The 26,446-nt window shown below is 31.3% G+C and overlaps 1 long non-coding RNA gene and 1 pseudogene across 1 annotated transcript in view; both read left to right on the top strand.

The window, feature by feature from the left end:
• LOC140056815 (uncharacterized) overlaps positions 1 to 26,446 on the top strand; it is a 108,787-nt gene extending 82,341 nt beyond the window's left edge. The window contains exons 2-4 of the long non-coding RNA XR_011846832.1: positions 23,958 to 24,016; positions 24,112 to 24,160; positions 26,347 to 26,446. This is a non-coding gene — a long non-coding RNA (uncharacterized lncRNA). The remainder of the gene's footprint in view (positions 1 to 23,957; positions 24,017 to 24,111; positions 24,161 to 26,346) is intronic.
• On the top strand, positions 4,040 to 4,160 carry LOC140057874 (5S ribosomal RNA; annotated as a pseudogene).

The following is a 26,446-nucleotide window of genomic DNA, read 5'->3' as shown; positions in this document are numbered from 1 at the left end:
AGGTAGTAGTCACATAACATGCTGTTTTAAGTTCTGTTCTTAAAACGATTGATCACACAATGCTTTTGTCGTTAATTAAAAACTTGATAATTTATTAGTTTTAAGTAGCTTAGTTAAATTAATGTAATTTGTTAATAAAGGAATATATTTATTTTCTAAATGATTGATCTTTGATCACTTGAGTAATTACTTTTTAATAATTCTGCAGCTTTTATTTTACTGGGTTGTTTTCCATATAGAATTTATTGAGAGAGTCTTCTTTCAATAACATCTGACAGAGAGGCCAGAGTATCCAACTGACCATGTCCTCCGCAACTTTACTTTTTTTTTAAATAAAAAATTCCATATTATATACACATTATAATCTTACATTCTTCATATATTTAATAGGCTTTCAAGGAATGTGGAAGATTTGTTTTATCAAACTATTTCCTAATCTTAATTACAAATTTCGCTATTTTGAAAAATTATGGATGTGACCATGATGCAATATTTTCCAATCAATCAATAATTAAATAAATAATCAATCAATCAATACACACAAAAAATGAAGTTTTGGTTGTTTCTCCCAATTATTTTTCAACACTAATTTATTTTACTTTTTTTTACTATAACACTAGCATTAGTACCCGGGTATGAGCCCCGCTGATTAACAGATTTTTCAACAGCGCCGAGGAAACTTGTCAAACGTATGTAAAATTATAATATATGCAGGAGTTACAATTGAAGTCTCATTTTCTATACATAAAGAATTGAAATTAAGTTTAACACTCCATACGTCTGGTAGGCTAAATGCTTATTATAAGTATGCAATGTATGCGGTCAGTAAAATTCATTGTAACAAAAATAAATACAGAACATGTTACACTATATTTTGAATTCTTGCAAGTTTTAGGTACCATCCGTAATCTGAAGTTCAAAAGGCAAGTCCACTTGTTAATAATTTACGAATTTAAAAGTATTGCTAGAACATTTTGAATTTTGTAAATGGTGGTACGTCTGTAGATATGCAAGTAATTAAATATTACTATACGGCCATACTGCGTTGAAACACCGGTTCTCGTCAGATCACCGAAGTTAAGCAACGTTGGGCCCGGTTGCGTTCTGGATGGGAGACCGTCCAGAAATCGCGGCGGGTGCTGTATATACTGGAGAGTGATGGTGTAATGGTAATATCGGACTCGCATGTGATAGGCATGGGTTCGAGGTTATCTGTACCATACTAATTGCATCCTTAGGCAAGATGCTTTACTCTCATTGCCTCATCCTTCGGATGGGATGTAAAGCCTTTGGTCCCGTGTACTTAACAGTGCACGTTAAAGAACTTGGTACACTATTCGAAAAGAGTAGGGGATCGTCTCCCGGTGTGCTGATATGGTAGGCGCTGCACTGCTGGCTGCCGTGGGTCCGTGGAGGGCCTAATCCGAATTTCCTCAGTTTCCAGTTAAGCTTGAGGACAAATATATATAAATAAAAAAATAATAAAATATTATTCAAATAAATATTACTTCACAGTACAAAAAAAATGTTTCCTTACAGTAGTAGCCGTTTTTTTACTGAAACACAATGCAAATACACAAAACAAATAAGATATAAAATGTGACATGTGTAAATGTGTAAAATGTACATGTAATTAGGAAGCTTATGGAAGAATTATGAATTACTCCATGGGCTTATATACATATAATATAGATTGTGTATACGTGACCTCTCATAATCACAGTCTTCCAACAGTCACTCTCATAGCCCCTTTGTTCTTTGAAATATTATACTTAAGCAGCCATCTTCTTTTTTCAATTTTTTTTTTTTATAGTGAACAATTTTTTTAATTTGTATACAAAAATATTTAAAATCATTCTGAACCAAATGATGTCAAACAACTTTACTCAAACACTAGGGTGTCTGCTTATTATTTTCAACTATATTTTGAATATTATAAGAAAATGTATATTATGTGTAGAAAACTTTGTTTAGAGATATATTGTCCCCCTGAAAAAATAATTTTTGTTTTGTTTTTGTTTAATATGCTATTTTAATGTCTCATAATAGCTATTTACTTAGAAAACAAAAATGATGTACCTGAAAAAAGGTGCAATTTGGCACAAAAGAATTGCCAAATTGACTGGTGGAAGTCTTGGTTGGATGATTTTAACTGTTTATTTTGAAATTTTTGTTTAAAACTGTGAAATGGCCTATTTTAAGTCTTTAAAAAAATTAACCTTCATGATTTGGGGGGAACAATACATTTTAAAAAAAGTCAGAAGTACTTTGCACAAACATTTATTCAACAGATCACAACCTTGTCACCAGAACCTGTCAGGGTACTTAAAGAAATTACCACAAATGTTTAAACACAGTCCCATAAATTCTATTGTCAAAAAGTAATTGAAATGATTGAGGGAAAAGTTCTACTGGGAACGAAAGATAATATGGAAAAAGATTGAATACTTGTCATATAAAATATGATGTATTACATTGTGCCATATAAAGATTATTATGTTATAATAAATTATTTAAATTAATAAGATTTAGTGATATAGTGTGCCAATAATGAAAGAGAGTTGTATATTGAAATTGTTTATATCAAAACAATAAAGTTGAGAAAGTAATCGGTCAATTGTAAACTTTTAACTGGAGCTTTAGTAAAATAGAATATTTTTGGTTTATGAATGTTTATTAAAAACTAAACCTTTATTGATTAATTTGATATATTCATCAATGCTTTGTTCCCTGGTGGGACTCAAACCCACAACCTCCAGGTTACTAACCAGGCACAGCATTAAGGCCTGTTTCTGCTGCTGATCAGGTAGTAAATTACCAGTTAAAAAGTATTTGATTGAATTATCCCATTTTATTTGAAGCAAAAACCGGATAAATTTAAAGGTTTCTTTTTTGAGAATGCTTTTTAAAAAAGTTAAGGAACAGAAACATTGTCAGAAACACATAGTGAGAAACAGACCAATAATCAGAAACAGACCCATAGTCAGAAACAGACCCAGAGTAAATAAGAAATATTTCTTACAAAAAACGCTGCTTGACATTTTAAAATGAATCATTGTTCTTTCTTCAGATATATTTATGATTAATTATTAAAAAGATATCCTTTAATTGCAAAAATACATACAAATCAAACATAGTTCCTTAATTATGAATCACATGCCCATTTAAAAATGGTCAATTTTGAACTTTAATGTGCTGTGTGTGTGTGTGACCTCAACTTGTAGGCATGCAACTGAATACCAGAGACAACGTGACTTCACGGTGATACAAGTGAGAAAATTCTTCCCAGTCGGTTGATTCGCGTCAACCAATCAAAGGGCGAGAATCCCAAATCGTTCAACCGTGAGCCCTCATAGACTCTCTTTTCCCAGACGTTTTTTGGGTCCAGCAGCTGGGATCTATAAATTATAGTCGAATTTACAAAGTCGCAAAACTGTCGGCCTTAGATACTATAACTGCTGCTTGCTTTGGCTTCTGAATGAGTAGTCCTCGTGGGACATAGCTGGCTAGAGCAGCAGTGTGAAAATAGACTCATAGTCAGAAACAAATAGTAAGAGACAGACCCATAGTCAGAAACACACACATAGTTATAAACAGATAGTAAAAAACAGACACATAGTCAGAAACATAGTCAGACACTAGTCAGAAATGACCCAAGAGTAAAATACATTGATAGGTACAGAAGTCAACTTATACTTCTGTTTTATTTGCTGTCAATATCACTTTACTTGTTGTTTTATAAATAACCTTTTACAGTAAAAATAAAGAAAGTCCATCAAAAAGAACATGCATTTGATAATGAACATCGCACCTAATCTCATTAGCATTTAATCTAATTTATTAATTGATAGTTCAAAAGTTGAATTACCTTTTACTGGGTACAAGATAACTGTACATGGGTGGCCGATTGTCTTTATTAATTAGACAAACATGGGTTTAGAGAAAAGTAGTCTGGGTTGAGGTTAAAATTACTGTTTTAAATCTTGTGTCGAAAGGCAAATGCAAGATTCAGAGAACAAAAACACAAAAATTATTAATCTTGTACGGCCATACTGCGTTGAAACACCGGTTCTCGTCAGATCACCGAAGTTAAGCAACGTTGGGCCCGGTTGCGTTCTGGATGGGAGACCGTCTAGAAATCGTGGCGGGTGCTGTATAATACTGGAGAGTGATGGTGTAATGGTAATATCGGACTAGCATGTGATAGGCATGGGTTCGAGGTTATCTGTACCATACTAATTGCATCCTTAGGCAAGATGCTTTACTCTCATTGCCTAATCTGGTAGGCGCTGCACTGCTGGCTGCCGTGGGTCCGTGGAGGGCCTAATCCGAATTTCCTCACTGAGGACAAATATTAATACAAAATACAAAAAATAGTACTCTTTGGTATATTGGATTGGTTTAAATTTATTGAAATATATCTTTTACTTCTCTGTCAGTGGTATAGTTAGTTTGTTTACAAATAAAATGTGTTGCAATTTATAATAGAATAATATGGCTTCTCAGTTGTCAAGTGGCGTCATTATACATATAGGGCCTATCTTTTTTTTTAGAAAAATCAATTGTAATTGTAAAAAAAAGAGTTTTGGTAATTTATATCGGTATAATTATAACGCATTCATACAGTTTTTGTTATGGTATGTAATGTATTGCAATCACTGCTTATACTTAAACCTTGATTTAAAACAAAAACATTTCCACACGTTCATACCAAACGATTGTTTTCAAAATGTTATATTTTGTAAGAATTCTGTATAGGTGTAATTCATGTATAAGGAAATGTTTAATGACCTAATAGAATTCAAATTTATTATGTTTCCGATTATTTTTACCAGTTTAAAAATTTAATCATGTAACACAGGGGCCAGAGTGTAAAGAAAAGTGGTAGTATTTTAAGCAAAAGTGAAAATAATCTGTTACAGAAACATAAACAAGGTTACTTTCTAAAATTCTTCAGGTCTTAGGGTATGTTCAGACCTACGGAGTTATGCTTTCGTATCACAGCCAAGGTCATATTTTAATGAGCGTCGTAAGAGCAAAGTGTTCAGATTCATTGCAACGAAGTTGCGTTACAAACGGATATGATGTCACTCGCTGGCGATTAACCAAACTCTAACGCACGCATAGACCTACCTTTGTTATTAAAAGTAGTAGTGGTTGGTTTGGGAGTTACAGGCCTAGACCGAACACTTGGGCTCGGCATTATCGATTGGTTGTCAGGCATACCAACCAGCCGATCGTTTTGGGGTTTGGGTTTATATTTGGTCTATGACCTAAAATATCATTTATGGCAGCAAAAAATTTTCAAATCCCGTACTTGCACCATGGAGCATGCTTGCACCGGCTCCAGATTTATTTACTCGGTCTTTCGCCGCTTTAATACGACGACCCCTTCAATTTTGTTTGGATATTAAATCCTTCTTTATGAGGATGGCCCGTCTGCTAACGTGTCCACCATGTCGTTGAACACAGACAGACATCTTGTTGCCGGTGCTTTTACGCCAGTTTTTCACTTCCAACCGATCTCTGAACTCAGGGCTTCCCCACAATGAAATAAGGTATTTTACTTCGGTTTCTCGCCAATGCGCACGCTTTGATGTCATTTTAAATTAATTAATATAATAATAATAATAATACTGTATAGTGTAACAACAAAAGGTACGATTTTTTCACACGTTCACCGATCACAACAAATGGATCAGCTTGGCTATACAATGAGCACATGTCACGATGTGATGTGGCGAATATTGTAATTTGATTGGCTAGATATCTAACCTAGGTCATATTCATCGATGCGTGACTTTCGTATTGTAAGCGACGTCCACTAAACTCATACCTTGAGCTTTCGTAGCGTACGAAATATCAGTGTCGTACGAGGTGGCTTCCACTAATCTTTTCCTGGTTCAGACCTATGGATTTGTACGCCGCGTACAATACGAAAGCATAACTCCGTAGGTCTGAACAGGCCCTTATTTATTTAGTGTAACTGAAGTATTTGTTTATTATTAATTAGTAATAATTTAACACATGACCTATATTTTATAAACAAATGTGATTTCTTTTTAATGTTACAATAAAGAAAAACAATGGATAAAAACTACACATAAATGTGTATACTGTTAACACATCAGCTATGCATTCTAATCTTAGCATTTGATTGGTTGATTTTGTAATTGTGCCGTAGCTTTTTATAATAATTTTCAGTTATTTTACCAACTTGATAAGGCATGAACAATGTCCTAACAAAAACCTATCCAATTTATGTTCAAAATATTGTTTTATGACATTAATGGCCTATTACTATTTTTGGTAAAATTATTATGACTATTACTTTACAAATTATTTTTTTTAGGAGGAAAATAATCTTCAAAAGCAATTATAAATATAATATGGAGAAATTATTCCAAAATAAAAAATGGTTGGAAGGATGACAGCAAAAGCAAACTATATGTTACTAATTGTTTAACAATTTCGTACTTTGTTAGTTTATATTAAAAATTATAAACTGGAAGCAACACTGCATTTTTAAGTTAAAATAGACAAAATACTTCATCTTAGAAGCATTGCTCTTTTGGGTTTTCCTTCCACCTTGCTTCATTATAAATATTTTCTTTATTTTCCAATCCCATGCAATTCGGAAAAATAAATTGAAATAAGGATAACAAAAAAGTAAATTGGCCATTGTGTGTAATTATTAAATAATGTTAAATCCAAAATTTAATGATAGAATGCTATAACTCATATCATATAATAGAACCTTGTGCTTTGATATAGTAATACACATGATGTCACAACTGGTTCATTTTACACTTTAAAAAGTCTAACAAATATAAATATTAATTCTTAATGAATATCCTGATGTATTAATAATGTTTCTACAATTAGAATAAAGTTTCTTCTCCAAAATGTTTTTTCTTCTGCATGCAAACAATCGGTTAAATAGTATCCATCGCCACCAGCTTTAGAGTTTGGTGTTTTAATTCTATTCTTACCGTAAATGCTTTTAACAAATGATAAAGTGGATTATTTATATTTTATTATATAATATTTTGAAATATATTGCATATATAATTTTTTTTTTATTTTTTAAAAGAAGAAAAAAAGAAAGCATGATTAACTAAGCTAAATGAAACTAAAACTATTTACAACAAGAAACAATACAATACATTAATCACGAAGTTATTCTCTAATAGCCTCAATCTTTATTTTAATATTGATTGAGATGTGTAGTGGGAGCCAGGTAGCAAGGCAGATAATATTACCTATCACTGGATATCTAACTGAATTACATTGACATTGTGTTAGAATATCAATTAAAAACATATTGTCTCGTTTAAACAAAACATATGTATAATTTGATTTACACATACAGTAGGCTAATAATAAATATATTACAATCAAAATTTATTGTTTAGTATCTGTTTTAAAAATTTGATCATTGCTTTTTATAATTTATTCCAAATTCCAATGAACTGCCTATATAATATAAAAGTAGGACTCTGTAGGATGAAAAGTGACTCTAGTTGGGGTGCACAAGTGTTGCATTTATTTGACCTTCAGAAGGTCACTGGGGAAAAGAAATACTGTACAGTATTCTACAGAATATTTGTAGAATGTTTCAATGATTTTCTTTGTATTAAAATGAAACACATTTAATACATAAATGATACAAAATAAAACACTACCCACCTACGGATGGATGATATTATACTGAAAAAATTTTTTAACTGTCCATTTTAAAGGCACATACTAATTTAAATTCACTTTTCCAAAAAAAAAACGGGGAAAAAAATATTTACCTGAAAAACGGTTTTTAAAACAAAACATTTTCAATTGTCTGTCAGACAATTAGCTTTTTTTGTTTACATTTCAATACATTTTATTTTGTCTTTTTATCATATAAATCTTTATTCTAAGCAAAAAAGCCTTTTCTTTTTTTTTGGAGGATAATACAAATTTTTTAAGGTGGATATAAAAAAATCTAGGACTACTTATTGCATAAATAATTTGTTTACATTATGCTATATTAATGTTTTGAATGATTTGATTTTTTAACAAATAACTATTTTAGACTATTAATTTTATTGGAACTCAGGATGCTGGTTATTGAGTATAAAAAAGTAATGATTTAGAAAATACATTATAAAACCTACTTCATATTCAAGATAAGGATTTAAACTGATGAATCCCATATTTAAAGACTGGCAATTTTGTGGTTTTTTTACTGGGTGTCACTTCCTAATTGTACAATAAAGTTATAAATGTCCACTGATTGAAAGCAGGTATACCATTGGTCAATTCAACTTAAAGGTAGGCCTACAATTACAATTTCATAAGAAATTCATCATTTATGTTGTCAAATCAAACAGATTATGACTGTCATTATATTATAAACACAGCTTAGTAAATAATGACAATAAAATATATTTTTTTTATTTTATTAAAAAATTATTTATGAATATTTAAATTACAGTCTAATTTATCTCAAAATTAAATCAAAAAGTACAAATAAAATGTTATGTTTATTTACATTTAAACAATTACTTTATGGTATTGTCCGCTAATTTATTTATTTTAAATTAATTAATTTATCTGATAAGAATGTACTTTAAAGAAAAATAAAGTCTACTGGTTAAGTATAACTGTTTATATTGGGTTTTTTTAATAAGCAAAATCTTTTTTAATTATTGGGCAATAACTTGTTAAAAATTAAAATATTTTTGGGAAAATTCATTTTTTTAAAGTCTCTTTAATGTAAAAAGAATTAAGGAAATTAAGTTAACACTGTTAAGATTCACTTGTAGTGTTGTAGTACAATATAGTGCTGAGAGATTTACTGCTTCCAAATGCTGAGTTTGAAGTTCATAATACAGCATCTCACAGCTGGATCAGTTACCATAGACTTCACACCATGTTTTACGGGAGGTTATGACTTATTTAATAGTAACAAGTGTACGTCGCGACGTACTGGCTCTTCCTAGTTCTTTAAATTTGTTCATGTCGTTTGTTAATTATATCACACTGATTAGTTAGTATCATAAACCCTTACTTGTCATAAATCTCACTTGAATTGCTTGCCCAGTTGGCATGTAAACTATGTTTCTGTCTTAGTTTAGATTACATTGGATTGTACAAAGTACCAAAAAAATGCTGTTACAGAACTTTTTATTAAGGAAATAAAATTATTTATTAGATTTATATTAAAAGGTGAATGTCTTTAAATTACTGATGTCATACAATTTAATTAAATTGAAATATGTTTGTTTAAATGGTATTTTGTCTGTATTGTTTTTTGTCTGTGTTCTCCTTAAAGTTTGCTGTTAAAAGATTGCAATATGCAACATTCAATTACTTTCAGACTTCCAATCCATGCAAAGACCATTTTTGGACAACTTTTTGTTAAAATAGTAATAATGTTTTTAAATAAAATAGCACATTATTAGGTCTAATTGATTGTAGAACACTTTAGGGTACAATGTGCCTTCGATAATGTTTTTACCATGACATAAAAACATCAATTCTGGTTTATCGCGTACACCCGGGGAGGTGCAGCAGTGCGAGACATGAGACTTGCACTACCAGGTTTACTGAAAAATACTGTACTATGGACTTGAACTACCAAGTCGACAGGAAAAATGCCATGCAAGAGAGGGCGCAACATTCATACCGGTTTCCTGCAAAAGAGGAACCGTTTGTGATAGGGTTTGCAATAACATTGGCGGCTAGTTTTCATTGATTCAAAGGTAGGATCCCTTTAGCGATGGACTTTGCATCCAGCATAGCTAAAGTCCCTGCTAAAATAAATCCTGATATTTTGACAACTTTAAACTTGAAACATATTTTCCCACACTTGTGCTACCAGGCCCACGAATATATATCCTGTAAATGCGGCACCTCCCTGTATGAAAATATTTCAGAGTGACATAAGAGTATGGTGGGATTATACTTGGTCATATGTATATTTAGAGCTTGGATCGGAGACTATCTGGGAATATCGGGTGCTGTATATGAAGCTGGGGTCCCGTTAGGCATTTGAAATCAGCACTGCTGACTCTTATGGCAGCCCCTGCATCTAGTACCTGCCTTTCCTCTGGTGAAGGTGGGCACTGGACAAGAGAAGCCCTTGATCAATGTTAGGACGAAAGGTGCTTTAAACAGTCCTGGCTTTGTTTTTATCAAACCTGTTAGTGGCGGTAATTATCGCTGTTGGTTTCGATTGAATAATATAAAATAAAATACAGTGTACTAAAGACTAAATTTAACTCATTTTTATGTCTCTTGATTCAGGGATTTTATGATAATAAATAATATTAATAATTTTATAATGTAATCTTGAGTGTAGAAGAATTATACGAGCTTGAGATAACTTTGTGCATAGGGATTTAACTCCTAATTAATAATAGGTGCAAAACATTCTTCACTTACCACCTCCCAGAGGGCGGTACATTACCCATAAAACCTATGAATAATATGAATAATGAACGTCATTAAAGTCCCTAAAGTATCTTATAATTAACTGTATTAAAATCGTTATTGATCAAATCAAAGTACAAACGGGCGAACTTTGGGAAAATCGGTAATTCTCGTTCACACATTTGCCATGTTCACACAATAATTTGTTTATTGAATTTTCGGTAAACAGTAAAGTTCAACTATATGCTAATTCTCCCCTTAGGATATTATATTTTGCAAGCGTATTTAAAGTAATGAATTAAACAAACAACATTATAAATGGAACAATTATTCATTAACAAGTGGGCTGGAAATTGGGAATTAGTTTAATTCATTTCATTCAAGCTACGTTGATTAAATTTTTTGTTGTTTCCAAAATTTCATTTAATACTTCAAATTTTCTTTTTGGAAATACCAACAGTTCTGATAATTCTTTATTTAAAAAACAATTTCATATCACTTTTTTTTTAAATATATTCAGTTATCTTTGAATTATTGTTATATTTTTATTTAAATGTTTTGAAATGAGAAAAAAAAGTCATCCTACTCATTGGCTATCTCATTTTTTTGGCAATCACCAAAGAAAGATATTTCTCACTTCATTATTTCATCAGTACCCAGCTGCAATAACCAAATGCATGTTTTACTTACAAATTTGTAGCCGAAAGTAATTTTTTTCACTGAAAATTACATCAAATTCTCAAGAGAATTTCCATATTTCCGTTAAGTAAATTTAATTTATATTTTATAGTAAGTTACAATACATGATACTGTTATCAGTAACAGGATAAAAGTCCCATTCCCTACATTTTTTAGATCTAATTCAAGGTCACAAACTACATTTAATGTAAAAATAAATACTATATGGTCCTATTGAGATAACTTTTTTCATCTTTAAATGGTTAAAAATGTGAAAAATAAGATGAATCTAATCACTTTAGCGGCCCACTATCCCAACATGCATTGTGCGCGGATTGATATCTTGAAATAAGGTCAAAATGATTCAAATGTCGCTGGCGTTAACTCCGTGGCATTAATTAAGACGGCCCTGCCTACGGGGTAGTTCACACACACATACGCCACTGTAAATGTGTTTTTTGCCACCAATTTCATGTACAGAATGTAATCTAAAAAATCGTTTTGAAACCAAATATTGTCATTAAATTAAAAGTCAAAAACCTCATAAAGGTTTCCTCTCAGAGTCAAATTAGCTAAGCTGTCATTATGATTAGTTGGTTAGTTATTTTTACATGCTGCCACAGCCAAAATAACTTCAACTACCCATGCAGTCACATTGCATTTTGCAGTGGTTAGCTAGACCATTCTTTCTGGGCAAGTTTCAAACTAACCGTGCAGTTAGTCTTATACCCTTTTTACACTATCGACTGAGAGAGGAACACGAGTTGAACTCGGAGGCAATTTCCATTTACACTAGCCAAAAAACTGCGAGATGAACTCGAGTTGCGCCCATTTACACTACATCGATCACCCCGATGCTGTCAATCAAATCACTATAGCAAGCGCACACGTGGAACTTAATTGACTATGGTTTAAACGTTTAAACACTGGAACATATCAACAAATCTCATATAAAAAAATAATAATCCGAATTTTCACTGGCACAATTTATTTAATTTTGAATGTAGTCCAGTGTAATATTTTCTTTGTGGCTATTAAGATTATCAATTATTATTTAAAATATTAGGGCCTAACAATTATTTTTCTTTTTAAAATGACTGCATTTTCGCCTTGTAGACTGTACGTACATTAAATAGGCCTTAAATTGTTAGGTTGGCGTAAAAATAGGGTAGGTACGGTAAGTATTTAAAATAAAAATGTATTTTTTAATTAGCCTAACAATGTATCAATGAAGGAAAATTATTATATGGTACTTTTTCAGTTCCTAAAAAAGATATTATTTTCATCCATTGAGACGTCAGTATTTTTCCTTTTTTCAATAATTAGGCCAACATAGAATCGGCCAGGGTAGAGTTACACCAATCAGGGAGGTGAAAAAATAATTATAATTATTTTTTCACCTCCCTGCACCAATATTACATTATTTTAGGCTTTCTGGTAAGGTAGAATGCACACGAACAATTCAATATTTTCAACAGAAAAGAAAAATCACAAATGTGTTCGTGCCTTTAAACGAAAATAACGAACAGCACAATATATCGTACAATTATTATTTTAAGCAAAAAAAAGGTGTATTTTAAGCAAAAAACCTATTTTGTTTGCATAATATATTGTATTTCTGTGACAACATGTTACATTTTCACGTCAATGACCTTTAACAGCTCGGTTTTGAACCACAAAAACCGTTTACACTTCGTGTCTCCGGTGTAGATTCGACTACACCGGAGAAGGTACACCGGAAAACATTCAGCTTCGTTTCACCCTGGGGTGGTTGGATTTAACTAACAACCGCAGGATTACACCTCTGTTACGGTGATAGTGTAAAAGGGGTATAAGTTGACTAAGAGTTGGTTACATAGGACTTTTTTCACTCAAGCTAGTTTGTTTTACAGAAAAAAGTCGAGTTCGATTGAGGTTAAATATTAATTAATTTGAAAATTACCAAGTTCATTTATAGAGTAACGAACGTGTGAAAATTCATATATATATATATAAAAGTCATGTTTTTTTGTTGCTTCTGATTTATCTAGGAAACATTGTTTCTGTGCCTTTACTCATGCTCTTTATAGTATTTAATTAAAAGCAAAATTAAATCTGATTAGCAATAATCCGTGAACTAGACAGAAATTAGGCTGTCATTTGTTAATTCTGTTTTACATGGTGATACAAAGCACGAAACAGGGTATCCAGTTACATTAAAATGGTTCACACGCAGACTAACCGCTTTATGTTTGTCGTTGAACCTCATATGTTCCGATCCCCTGGTATTTCTACAATAACAGATCTTATCCATTTAAATACAAATTGACATATCTTTAACTTAATCATCGTATATAATACTTTCGATTGTACATCTTCTCGACTGACTCACACACCTATCTGGATAATGTGGTTCACCATAAGTGAAAGTTTTTTTTTTTATACAGTGTCAAAAATGGACAAATTGGTGTGAGTGCGTTTCGTGCTTCCTTCCTCAACAACACTTACCCGATTATCACTACGGGTTTTAGATAAAAGACATTTGTTATAAATGTTGTGACAGCGACGTTAATTTTAATTTAAATTCTATGACCATGACAAAGAAAATAAACAGTTACAAACTTGTAAATTAAATGATTGAATTTACGCCTATTTTTTATTTTTCTAAATGACTTATTGGAAACATTTATACTCTTATGGCACAATTGAAACAAAACAACAAACATTTTAAAAGAAAATACTTTATTATACTGTAGTGCCTTAACCTGGTTTCAAAATCTGGTGAAAATATATCATAGAATTTTGGCAATTTCAAGGTTATATTATTCAATTCAATTTAATTTCTTTATTGCTGCAAATGCCATCAAGGGCTAATATCCGCTTAAACATACTACATCATACAAACATATACATATTTATATTTAAAATGTTGTTGGTGGCTGACAAAATATTGTTGATAATTACTCAATTTGTTTCTTTGTTATCATAAAATATACAAAAAATAAACATTATAATTAGTTTAGTTCACTTGATAACATTTTTTGACCGAATCTCCACCCCCTTACTTCAAAATCCTGAATCTCCACCCCCTTACTTACAAAATCCTGAATCTCCACCTCCTTACTTACAAAATCCTGGCAGTGGATCACCACACTTTTTAGACCATTTTTCTGGAAATGACTGATTCAAACTGAGTTGTGTGAATGAATTGACTCTAGAAACACCAATGTTATTTACTGAAAATTTTAATACTAATCTAGTGTTTTCAACAATATTATTTTGCCATTCTATGCCTATTGAATGTATCACCATCATTTCCTAATATTGCTGAAAGGTTTAATTGTAATTCTGCACTGCCCTGGATGGTTCCTGCACTAGATATTTTACTTCTGCCCTGTGTTGTTATCGATAATATTAAAATATTTCATCTAATTTCTTTAAAGATTTATCAGCCTTCCAAGAAAAAATTTGAAGTAATTAAAAAAGTCAATTTAATTTTACAAGTAAGCTAATAAGAAGCATTTATACTTTAGTTGTCTACCTATATTATCTTATATGTTCAATTGTACTTTTGAACAATGTAAACAGATGATGAGCCATCATTAATACATCAAACACATTTTTATAGGCAAAACATCTAAAGATAATATTAATGTTAAATCCATGCATTATCGAACAGAATTCTCTGCAAATTAAGCACTTTTCTATGTGTGCTGGGAGTATACGGGAAAGATGCTATTTATTCATTTCTGTCATGGGTCATGTAAGCACAATGTCGGCATAAATTAAACTTTCTGAAAGACCTACGGTAGTAATATTACTAGGAATGTTTCCTTGCAATTCTATCTTCTGTGATGATTTATTTTAATTATTCCCAATGGATAGTTAAATATTGATGGTATTTCCTAGTTATCTAATAAAATAAACAAATAATTCCATAACTTACTACACAATGTAATGTGGCAAATCAAAGTCATTATAGGAATACTTGCATGCTAGGCTCTGTCTTTTAACTTTTTTAGAAGTTTATAATATATTTCTCCCCCAGTGAATAGTTGAAGTTGATGCTACTTCCTGGGTTTGTAACACCCCACGTGTCAATTTCACTCAGCCTAGCTTCCCCCCGAGACCACGTTTCTGTATCTGGTTACTTTCTTCCTTACACATTTCACATAAGTTCACATACATCTGGAGACATGATTTCTTGTCTTTGTTTCATATAGCATTTTCATATTGTCAATAATTGAGTATTTGTATTAAAGATTATTGTTTTGTTAAAATAGGCAGCCTTTTATCACAGATCTCTTATCTTCACTGTTTATATTATCAAATTAATTAATTAATTTCCCTGGACTGGGTTAGAGTTTCTCTATGCTTGTAAATTTATATTGTATAGCACAATATTGAAGTTGTTATTATTGGCATTTTTGTAAATTTACTATAATATAGTATTATATCGAATATAAAATATTTTATATTTATTACGATACTTTTTTGAAAAATATTAGTATAACTGTTTGCTATTATGATTTGTATTGAATTTCTGTAATTTGTTATTATTATTTTTTGTAATTTTTATAATAAAATAATGATGTGTTGGAAGGATCAAGAATGTTAAAGATATATTATCCAATTTAATTTCACATAATAGTAGTTATTCACTTTGAGCAAATATTTGATCCAAAAAATATATATATTTACCTGAAAAAACTAATTTAAAGCAAAAAATTGTCATTTTTTGTTGTTTTGTTTAGTTTTGCAACTGAATTACTACCCCGTAAAGTGCTCTGTACCTTGTGATTTTTATTATTTATAAAAGACGAAATAATCAAAATGATGTAAATAACTTTATTAAAAGTCTGATTTTATTCATCTTCATACCGTACTTCATATATTTGGGGACAACATCTTCAATAAAGGTGAGTGAAATAAAAAATTATATATTTTAAAAAAATGCCTATAATGGTCTGTTTCTGCTGGAAAAATCAAAATAATAAATTATTCTCAAGTACTGCACACCACAAAATTGTCCGAGTTGCATTTGAAAATGACTCCGATGTTAATTGGTTATCTGGTAATCACTTTTTAAAAATCATGTCATCATTACCCACAACGCAGTTCAAATTAGGGAAGATTCAGTTGTTTTGTTTACATCCTATCGCTGCCTAAACTCGTACGATTAAAAAATAAAAAATTGAATTCTTCCATAAACGCTATATTATTTGTTAACCATATAGATAGTCAATTGACTATGACCCAATAAACATCTACTACCACATACAACAGAATAAGGATGTTATATTAATATTGAGTGTTATTAATTGGTTAATTTTAAATCAGTTATGTCATTTTGCCCCGTTTCTTCTGCCTAAAAATGATCGATTCCTACTCAGCAGAAACAGGCCCTAAGAAAAAATGAATAATTGATATCATCAAACATTTTTAATATGTCTGGAATGTTATTTTATTTTATCTTAACTTGCAAATAAAACTGTTTATAAGATATTATTCTTTTAGCGGCTACATCTGAACAGTTATTATTATGTTGTTGATTTAATTTACACTCTGTTAGAATAAAGTTATTTGTAGTCTAGGCCATCATTAAGTGGCAGAAAGTACTTTAATGCAATTGAAGGAGAAGTGAATTATTTTCATTTTCTAAACTTGTAAACTTGTAACCAACCAATCGGTTACACTTGATATTTGCTTGAAGAGTGAGAACAACCTAAAAAAAAAAGGTGCTTGGACCAACATTAGGGGTGGATCCAGTATTTCTGAAGCAGGAAGCTCTCTTTGCAAATTTGCAAAAACTTAGGAACGATTTACCTCATGTTAATTCATGCACTGAAACATTGGTACATGCTTTTTCATCTGATTACTTGACAAAATTGTTATGGATTCTAGGACTATAGGCACAAGAATCAAAATCTCCTTTTTTACTCTAGCGCCTAACTTAAAGGAACAGTCACAGCTAATTCACAATTTTTGCCAACTGCCAGTAGAATACTGTTAATAGAAAGAAATCAAGTTACAGTTAAACCACCAGTTTTGAATAAAATCAGGTATTCATTTAAAGGAACATTTACAGAAACTTATACTAACTTTACCATGTTTACTTATTATAAACTGGCAGTATGACACAATCAGTAATATTCCAATTTGTATTTTTAATGATAAATTCAGTAGTTTTAACAGAACATATGCTATGAACCAATTAGTGAAGCTGATTAACACGTAGTGAAGTATATTCATAAATGTTTTCCGTTGAGTAAAATTGAATTTTTACTTCATTCCCAGTCACACTTAGCTGGCCGTAGATCTAGTTGATTAAATGGGAAATGGTGGAAATGATCTAAATTTAATTTTGATTAAACATTTTAATTGAATTATGTGTTTTTGCCCTTAGGTGTATACATTGGATATCAGATATCTTAATAGTACATTAATTCTAACATTTGAAATTACATTAAAGTATTACATAGAACATTAAATAACCCATATTCCTTATTTTAATATAAATATTGATGATTATTCCAAGTAATATTGTATAATGTTTATTTAATATAGCATCTCCAAGTATTTAAAAACATTTTTATCTTTTTTTTTAGTTTTTTGTATTATTACTTGTTTTAGCATCAGGAAAAAGAATTTTGTATTTCAAAAAATGTCTATAAAAAGCAAATCAAACAAACAAAAATATATAATATATTGTAAATATCTTTCCCAGATAGATACTTCACAATTTTTTTTAATCAGAAAGGTTTGCTTTTAAATGATCAAAAGTTCTTTATTTTCATGTTTATAATAATATAATAATAATAAAATAACCAAAATCCTATCTCTATCTATAATACAGTCAATATTAACTTACACCCCCCCCCCCCCTCCAATAATTACACCTATAAAAAGAGCGAACCCGCCCACACATCACAAATACACACACGTGTCAAAACTGTCCTTATGTGACTATTTGTCATTTATCCATAAACATCTTTGACTTACAGCTTTTCTTGTTGTCAAGCCAGCCGTCTGGTGTTGACAAACATGAAGCAAACCTTTTCATTTATAGGTCCTCATAAATTCATTTCAAAACTGAAAGAATTTTGCAGGCTTGAATTTCAGCATTAAAATTATAACACCATCCCCAGTTGCTTTTTTAAGTATTATTATAAATCATCGTAGGGTAGACCAAAGTCCGACGACGACAATAAAAGGAAGTTGAATATTATGCAGTACATTGATTGGTAGATGTTGTTACACTGTAATTACTTGTAAAGCTGTTGATTTGATTTGTTTCACCATTCCATTGGTTTCATATTTACTTTTAGACTAGAGTACATTCATTAAAGAGTACATTCATTAAAGTGTACACTATTGTTAAATAAACTTTTAAATTACTTTTCACTTGCCCTTGGGACTGTGATTAAGTCTACAAGATTTAAAATATTTCTTTTAATTAAAGTGTCCACCCAAATGTGGAATTGATAAACTAAGTTTTTGTTCCATTTTTTTTTATATTTTGCTTCTCAGGGCAAAAACCAATTTATTTATGTAAGTATAATTCACTTTTGCTATAAAAACACACCTTATAACAAAAATAAAGAACAAATTTGTCAATGCAAAAAAAAAGTAACTTTATAATTTGAATGCCTTATTTAAATAATTGAAGTACAGTATAATACCCTAAATGCTAAAATGTCATGTTTAAAGTATACGGTTTTTGTCTTTCTGTCTATATGAAATATCCTGAAATAATTGTGCAATATCTGTGCCTACATTTGTTTCAAAGAATTGATAATTTTCATAGACATCAAGAAACGTGACTTAATATTTGAGCCATTTGAAATAGAACAAAATCAAGTTCAAGAACATCTACTTCCTTCTCATATGTGAAAAATTTGTCCGAAATCAAGTAATCTTTCATTCTTTTGCCGAACATTGCTAACATTATGAAGTACACGCATCGTTATCAATATGCCTCTAAAGTTATCATTCGGGATAAGTTGATATGAACTCTAAAGAGTTAGAAACCTCGTTGGATTTACATTACGTTTTTCATCACAATGTGAGTAAAGCAAGCCTGCGTCTTTGAGGTACTCGAGTCTGTTTCCTACAATCAGAGTTTTTTTAACATCTAGCCAAGCTACGGTCTCAAGAGGAACCTGTAGAACACTTCACACGCTTGTTACCATCATGACTAAACCAACCAACGCCAGTAAATCTAGTCACTCTACTTCCTGTTGTTGCGAACAAGCGTAGAGAAGATGGCAAAGGTTGTCCGACATGGGTCCCAAGCCTCTCGCCAATTACGCTGGTCGCCACTTTAATACAAGTAGTGGTGTTACATTGCTATTCATGTACCTCAACCTCATTTCATTATCAACGACCAATTAATGGTTTCCACTTGTTGATATATGCGTTAACCAAATTTTCTAGGAAGAAAAGTCGTGCCGAGTTGTGAATTAACTCGTTAGCTATTATTTGTCTATGCGATGCACATTTACCATGTGTTAACTTGTGAATGATCTTGTTATTATTCTTAGAGAGACGTAGCACGTGCCTAGCATGTCTGGATTTATCAACTCATCGCCTTAGTTTTTTTTTTTTTTTTGAAAGCTGTGAAAATATTGAAATATGTAAACGTGAAATGTACACGATGTTGTTGAAATTATCATTATTATGCCACCTTCTTTAGATCATTTAAATTTTCATTTAGAAATTTTTGTACCAGTATATTTTATTATTAGGTAAAGGCAGATGTAATAGATTCCTCTAAAAAATAAATTTGAAAGAAACAAAAAGTTTGTTAACAAATTTGTTGTTTACCTAAATTTTATAACCTTTATTTTTATATTAGTGTTCTTTATATTTTTGCAAGAATATGGATATTCAAGGATATGCAGAACTTTTTCCCCACAAAAGAGGGTAACAATTCTTTATGAGCTAAGCTAGATAGGTATTTACCATCACTTCCGCTGCTAATCTCTAGTTTTAAAACGATACTTCAAATATCCCCTATCCCTTGGTTATGGACTTCTGCAAGGGGAAAAAACTTGCATTATAAAATAAGGTTAAAACTAAAGTTTTTTTTTGTTTCCTTTTATTCACTATTTTTAATGTCTATGTTATTCTTATTGGTCCTTTTAGGTGTTTTTTTTTTATTTTACTATTTTATACTAAACTTTTATAATGTTCCTGTTTAGTATTTCTGTTGTCAATTGCATCCTTTTTTATATATAATTATAATTACCATTGGTTTTATACTTTTATACACATTTTAATATTGAGAATATGTAAATATCTTTGCAATTCAGCTAAGGCTGCGATGACGATATTGAAATAAATGAAATGAAATGAAAAAAAAGAAGTTTTGTATTGCTTTGGTAACATCTCATGACTGTGACTATTAAGGGTTTACACTTGGTATATAGTTTTCCCACCTGTTATTTAAAACACAAAGTTATTTATAGATTAACGGCCATACTGCGTCGAAACACCGGTTCTCGTCAAATCACCGAAGTTAAGCAACGTTGGGCCTGGTTGCGTTCTGGATGGGAGACCGTCTAGAAATCGCGGCGGGTGCTGTATATACTGGAGAGTGATGGTGTAATGGTAATGTCGGACTAGCATGTGATAGGCATGGGTTCGAAGTTATCTGTACCATACTAATTGCATCCTTAGGCAAGGTGCTTTACTCTCATTGCCTCGTCCTTCGGATGGGATGTAAAGCCGTTGGTCCCGTGTACTTAACAGTGCACGTTAAAGAACTTGGTACACTATTCGAAAAGAGTAGGGAATCGTCTCCCGGTGTGCTGATCTGGTAGGCGCTGCACTGCTGGCTGCCGTGGGTCCGTGGAGGGCCTAATCCGATTTCCTCAGTTTCCAGTTAAGCTTGAGGACAAATATGAATACCTTTACCTTTATTATCACTTTGGTTTTGATTGAGGGCAGTATTGGGAAATTGTAATAAGATACATGTATTTTGAGTGTAATTGATGAATTGATTTTATTATTTTTTAACTAGAAAATAAATATTTTTTAAACAAACAGATATAGGGACGGAGATTTTGGAATTTAATTTGTTAACTTTTCAAACTATTTTTTAAATTTTAGAATTATCATTTTATATATGCAGTACAGTATATCATTTAATCGCCATTAACTATCATTGAATTTGTTAAAGGTATAAGCCTATTTATTTATCTATTTATTTTCTTCAAGTAACTAATGGTATACAGTATATGCCAGAATGATTAAAAATAATTTAATAATTCAATCAAACGCCTAATAAATCAAAAAGATTTTGCACACAAGCTTCGAAATGAAGCAAATAATAAAGCACAACAATATTGTGTTTTTGTCAAAAGTCAATACAAATTTTACGGGAGATGGTCGCTCACAAAGGTTCAACTGTAGAAGTATTATTGGCAGAATTAGCAGTGAATTTACAGTGAAATTTCTTTTATTTTATTAGCTTTTTGTTTATGAAATTTAAATACAATTGAAAACAATGCCATTATAAAGCCCTGGGTCATAGAGATTTATGTAGATGTCAAAGTTGACATTTATTTACATCCGCATTGCTACCCTGGGCACTTGACTTTTATTAAGATCAAATCAGTGTACCATTGAGGAGTTACAATTGTCAAATTTTTCAAACATCAAAACCTGTGCTTAGCTGTTGTTGTAGCAGGACAAGTGGCACCATCCATCATGCCCTTGGGATGCACAAACTTGCTATTGCTTGAAGAGGCCTAGCAGATTGTTAGATGAATTTGACAGCTAAACAGTCAAATTCTGATTATAATCGTGGGTCATGACCTCCGGGCCCAGTTCTGCGTTGATAGTGGTCGTGATCACTTCCATAAGTATTTCCTGAATTTAAATCAACTTGTCAGAGATTGTTTGCAAAAAACACATCACTTTTGCTAAGTTTAGATAACAAAACTTACCTACTTCGTACCGCTGTTGTTTGAAGTCAATGTGACTTGGCTTCGTGGCACAAGCGAAGAATTCCACATGCTCAATATTACTAACAATATTACTAAGGCGTTGAAATGTGACATCATAGAAAGGGCCATTATTAATGTCATGTCTGATTTGGTTATGTGATGGTAGTATCTTCTGAGGAGCCAAAGATTCTCTTACTGTAGGAAATTTGGCCTCTTAAACCATTTCTCACTTCATTCAATCTACCCCCACTCGAAACTTGTTGAACTGTGAGGGAAACTGTAATAAAACCCTCAGACTAGATCTAAGATAAGACTTTAACTGATGACACTGATGGGGACATAAGCGTGTCTAAGACCAATTAACCCAGTTTGGTAGTTACCACACTTCCAATGTAAAAGTATGGTTCTGTTGTAGGGCCTAATGTTTAACATATGCAACAAACATAGATATTAAGACATTCTGAAAAGTGCACATGAATGGCCTTACTATGTTCTATTTAATTATTACATTTATCGTGTTATGTCTTTGCTAGGAACTTCAACTTCAAAGATCTCCATTCTTATCTTCTATAAAAAAAAAATGGTTTTGTTTTTCTTTAACTCTAAATCACATTTGTATTGTTCTATATTTGTCTCTTAGGGCCTGTTTCTGCTGCATAAATACAGTATATTTTATACCATATTTTTTAGTACCCCGTTTCTGCTATAAGTACTATCTTGGGTGGTCGTGTTAAAATTCATCTTTTTTACCCAACCTGCCTTTCGATACCCCAAAATTTGGACAAGTTATTCCTTCCTTGCCCGAATTTGAATTTAGCAATGTTGTAGTTGTAGCCTCTGCTTTCACTGCAGTCTCTGTTTGTTATAATTGTTATTGACTTGTTTCAAAGACAAGTTCGCACAAGCCATACTCTCCTTTAATTTTTGCTAAATTATCTTTCTAAATTTGGCTGTCCTATTTGTTCCTTTTATTTTTTTGGAAATCTTTGTTTTCCCAACAAATTATTTGCAAATGTTGTGATGTTCCTTACTTTTGTTGACTATAGATTATCCATCCATGTGTAAAAGCTTACAGAAACAATTTTTTCATTTTTGAAAAGTTTTCCAATACCAAAATTGTACTTCTATACCAGATCCCAGCCAAAAAAATAAGTAGAAATGTTATGTTAAAATGTTTAATATTTATGTTAAATAATATGGTTTTTTTTGGTTGAATAAATATTATGAAACGAAACGATGTATGAATAAAAATATTTTAATATTTGAATGAATTAACAACTCAGTCTGAGCAATATACTAGTTCTTAAATAAAATGTGTAAAGCATATAATTTGGTGATTCAAAGCTGACATTTTTCAACTACTTAATGTCCTAATTGAACCATCATGACAAAACCCCCCAAAAATTAAATAGAATTAAATGTTCACACTTTTATCAATTGTCACAAAAACATGGAAATTGTAGCCAAGTGTCAAAGTGACACATTTGGTTAGATTTTTTTTCTTGATGAATAGCATATCTGAGTTTTGTGTCATCAAAGGGAAGGAAATACTTGATAAAAACCTGAGCAATGGTAAAAGTTTGAAATCATTTTCTTAAAAGTGATAATACTTTTTTTTCATACTGTATCATGCAAGTGGATACGCCTAATTTGCATATATGTGCATTAATGTCCATAATTGAACAGATGTCCCACTTTATTTATATTGTAGATTGTCCCTTCAAATGTGAGTTTAAGTTTGTGAGTTTAAATTTTTGAAAACATTTTGGCTTAATGAAGAATATGTTTCCTTACTTTATCAGGTCCAACTTTTCTTGTTTTATATTAACCCTAATATATAACCCTTTATATACCCTAACCCTTCGGAGTTTTCCTAATTTAAATAAATGCATTAATTTACAGGTGACCCACTTTTCTTTTTTTTTTTTATTGTAGGTTATCCTTCAAATACAAGACATTTTGTGTCAATCAAGAACATTTTTATCTAAGAAGAGGTAAGCTGCTAATAAATGGATATACCTACTGTACCTTTGCATAGATAGGCATTTATTTGAATAATATAACAAGTCTCAATTTTTATTTTCAACAGATGGATAGGCCACTTATCTACAGTATGGGCCTAGTATCTCAAAAGCTTGGTAATGTATTTATTTATTTTTAGGGGTTTGGAATAACACTCACTTTTTTAACATATTTCAATTTTAATTAATTATTCATTATCTATAGTTTTACTTTTGCCATTTCAATTAAAAAAGAATCATGGTGAATACATGTGCTCCTACATGGATGTTGTCATTTTAAGCTTTGTTGACAGGATTGCTAAATAAAATTACATTTTATAGCCTTTTAAAGTTCATATTTTGCAACTTTTAAAAATGAAAGAATTTTTTGAGTGCCTCTTTAATAAGCAACACTCTGATCTGCAAATGCAATAGTAACTCATAAGGGAATGGTAATATTTTTGATAGGAAGCATATTCATTAGAAAATGTGCTGATATATGTTCAGAAAAAATTTAAAAGTAAACTCAGTGAATTCTTCAAATTAGGAATGTCTTGTTGAGTTTACTAATCTCTCCCCTATCGCTGTTTTACACACGATAGATATATTCGGTGAAATGTGGAGCGAAGATGTTACAGTATTTACTATAAATCTATGGGGGGAAGCTAAAATGTCCATACAACTAAAAGGCAATAAGACCTTCCTAAAAAAAGTATAGCAGAAGTACGGAATAGACTGAAAACTGAGCCTGTGAAAGCACTGACAATAACTCTAGGGAATCCTGTGTATTTGTGATCTCACTACATCTCTATCACTAGGGCTAGGCTGTTGAAAGTGAGGTGTAAAACTTCCTTCATTATGACTTTTAATTATCGACCAAATAAGTGAAATCAAAACTACTATGTTCTTCTTTAGTTTTACCATGTTTATCAAGAAAGCGGAAAATACAAGTTTGGGTAAAAAGAATGAATTGTAACCCAAGAAGTATTTTTAGCAGAAACGGGGTATTAAAAAATACAGTTAAAAAAATACCCTTATTTTATACCATATTTTTATATTTTGAGCAGTTGCAGCAGAAACAGGCCCTTAGAATATCATTTAACTGGCGATGTACAACTTCTAGCTGCAACACAAAATAACGGTTATTTGATTGACAGACGCTGACCTTGAGTCAACTACACTGCAGATACGTTTGAATTGATCGCCAGAACCCATTGCATTTTTGGTAATGTTGACAATTTTCGTCTTCTAATTTATTTGGTGTCGTAACTCTTCTAATATAGTTTATTTAGAACATGATAAACTCAACTTGTCAACATTATGCTGGTAAATCTTAGTATGTATAGTTTGTAAATGGGATTCGAACACCTCATCCGATATTCTCTACTGCGGCTATAGATAGCATGATAGCTGCCACTTCAATAAAATGATATCCTATTGATGTTTAACAATGATGCTTTGACCCACACACAACGGCTAAGATCGAACATTCACATTTGACCTCCGCCTTATGTACACCTGAATTGTAATTGGAAAGTAAAATTCAACGATTGACCGACAGACTTAAACAAAAAATCCAATTTACAACATAGCCAATGATCAACCACCTTCGACCTAAGTCTATGTTTTCGTCTCTAATGTTAAGTGCACACCTGGTTTGTATTTGAAACATTCGATGATAGAATTGGAAGTCATGAAAAATTGGACAAGTCACATACCGTAATCAGTCTGAACTCGGCAAAAATTGCCAAATACGTTTTATATTTGCACCTGCATGGGTTTGTGATAACATAGACATTAGTCAGGATCAAGAAACATATAGGAGTAAAGTTCAAGCAACTTGGTATACTAATTTTAACTATAATTAAATAATTTAATGAGAAAGTTTATTAGATCTGTGTCTAACCTTTACACAGTTTCAGTAGTGTTTACATTTTGAAGTAGTTGTACTGTACTGTCATGATTGAATTTGAACTAGGATTCTGTGATTTGCACAGTACAGTAAGCATTAACCACCACGCTACGGTGTCATTGCCGTACTATGTTGATCATTCGAGCATGACAAATGTTGCCGATTACAGGCAGATCCAGAATTGTTAAAAGGATACAAAACAATCCTTTAAATAATCCTAATAATACTAATTCCACACGTGCAAATCTTAAGGTGCCTTTATGTCGACATGGAACTAAAATCAACTGAAATCCAAAAACAAAAGAACATCTAGGCCTGGTGACAAATTTATTTTAAAACAAACTAGTATTTTTGTTTAAATAATATATGTTAAGTTTAAACTAACAGCTTGCCTTTGTTTCTTTATAAATAGGGAAGGTGTAAAATAATCCAGTTGACAGAGTGGTTAAGCAAGTCTCTCAATTTTATACAGCAATTAATTCAATCAACAGTTGGCTATATCATGGAAACTG

The sequence above is a fragment of the Antedon mediterranea genome, chromosome 8, assembly GCF_964355755.1.
Source record: "Antedon mediterranea chromosome 8, ecAntMedi1.1, whole genome shotgun sequence".
NCBI classification, from domain to species: Eukaryota; Metazoa; Echinodermata; class Crinoidea; order Comatulida; family Antedonidae; genus Antedon; species Antedon mediterranea.
The sequence above is the reverse complement of the archived record's forward strand: the minus strand, read 5'-3'. Positions and strand labels throughout refer to the sequence as shown.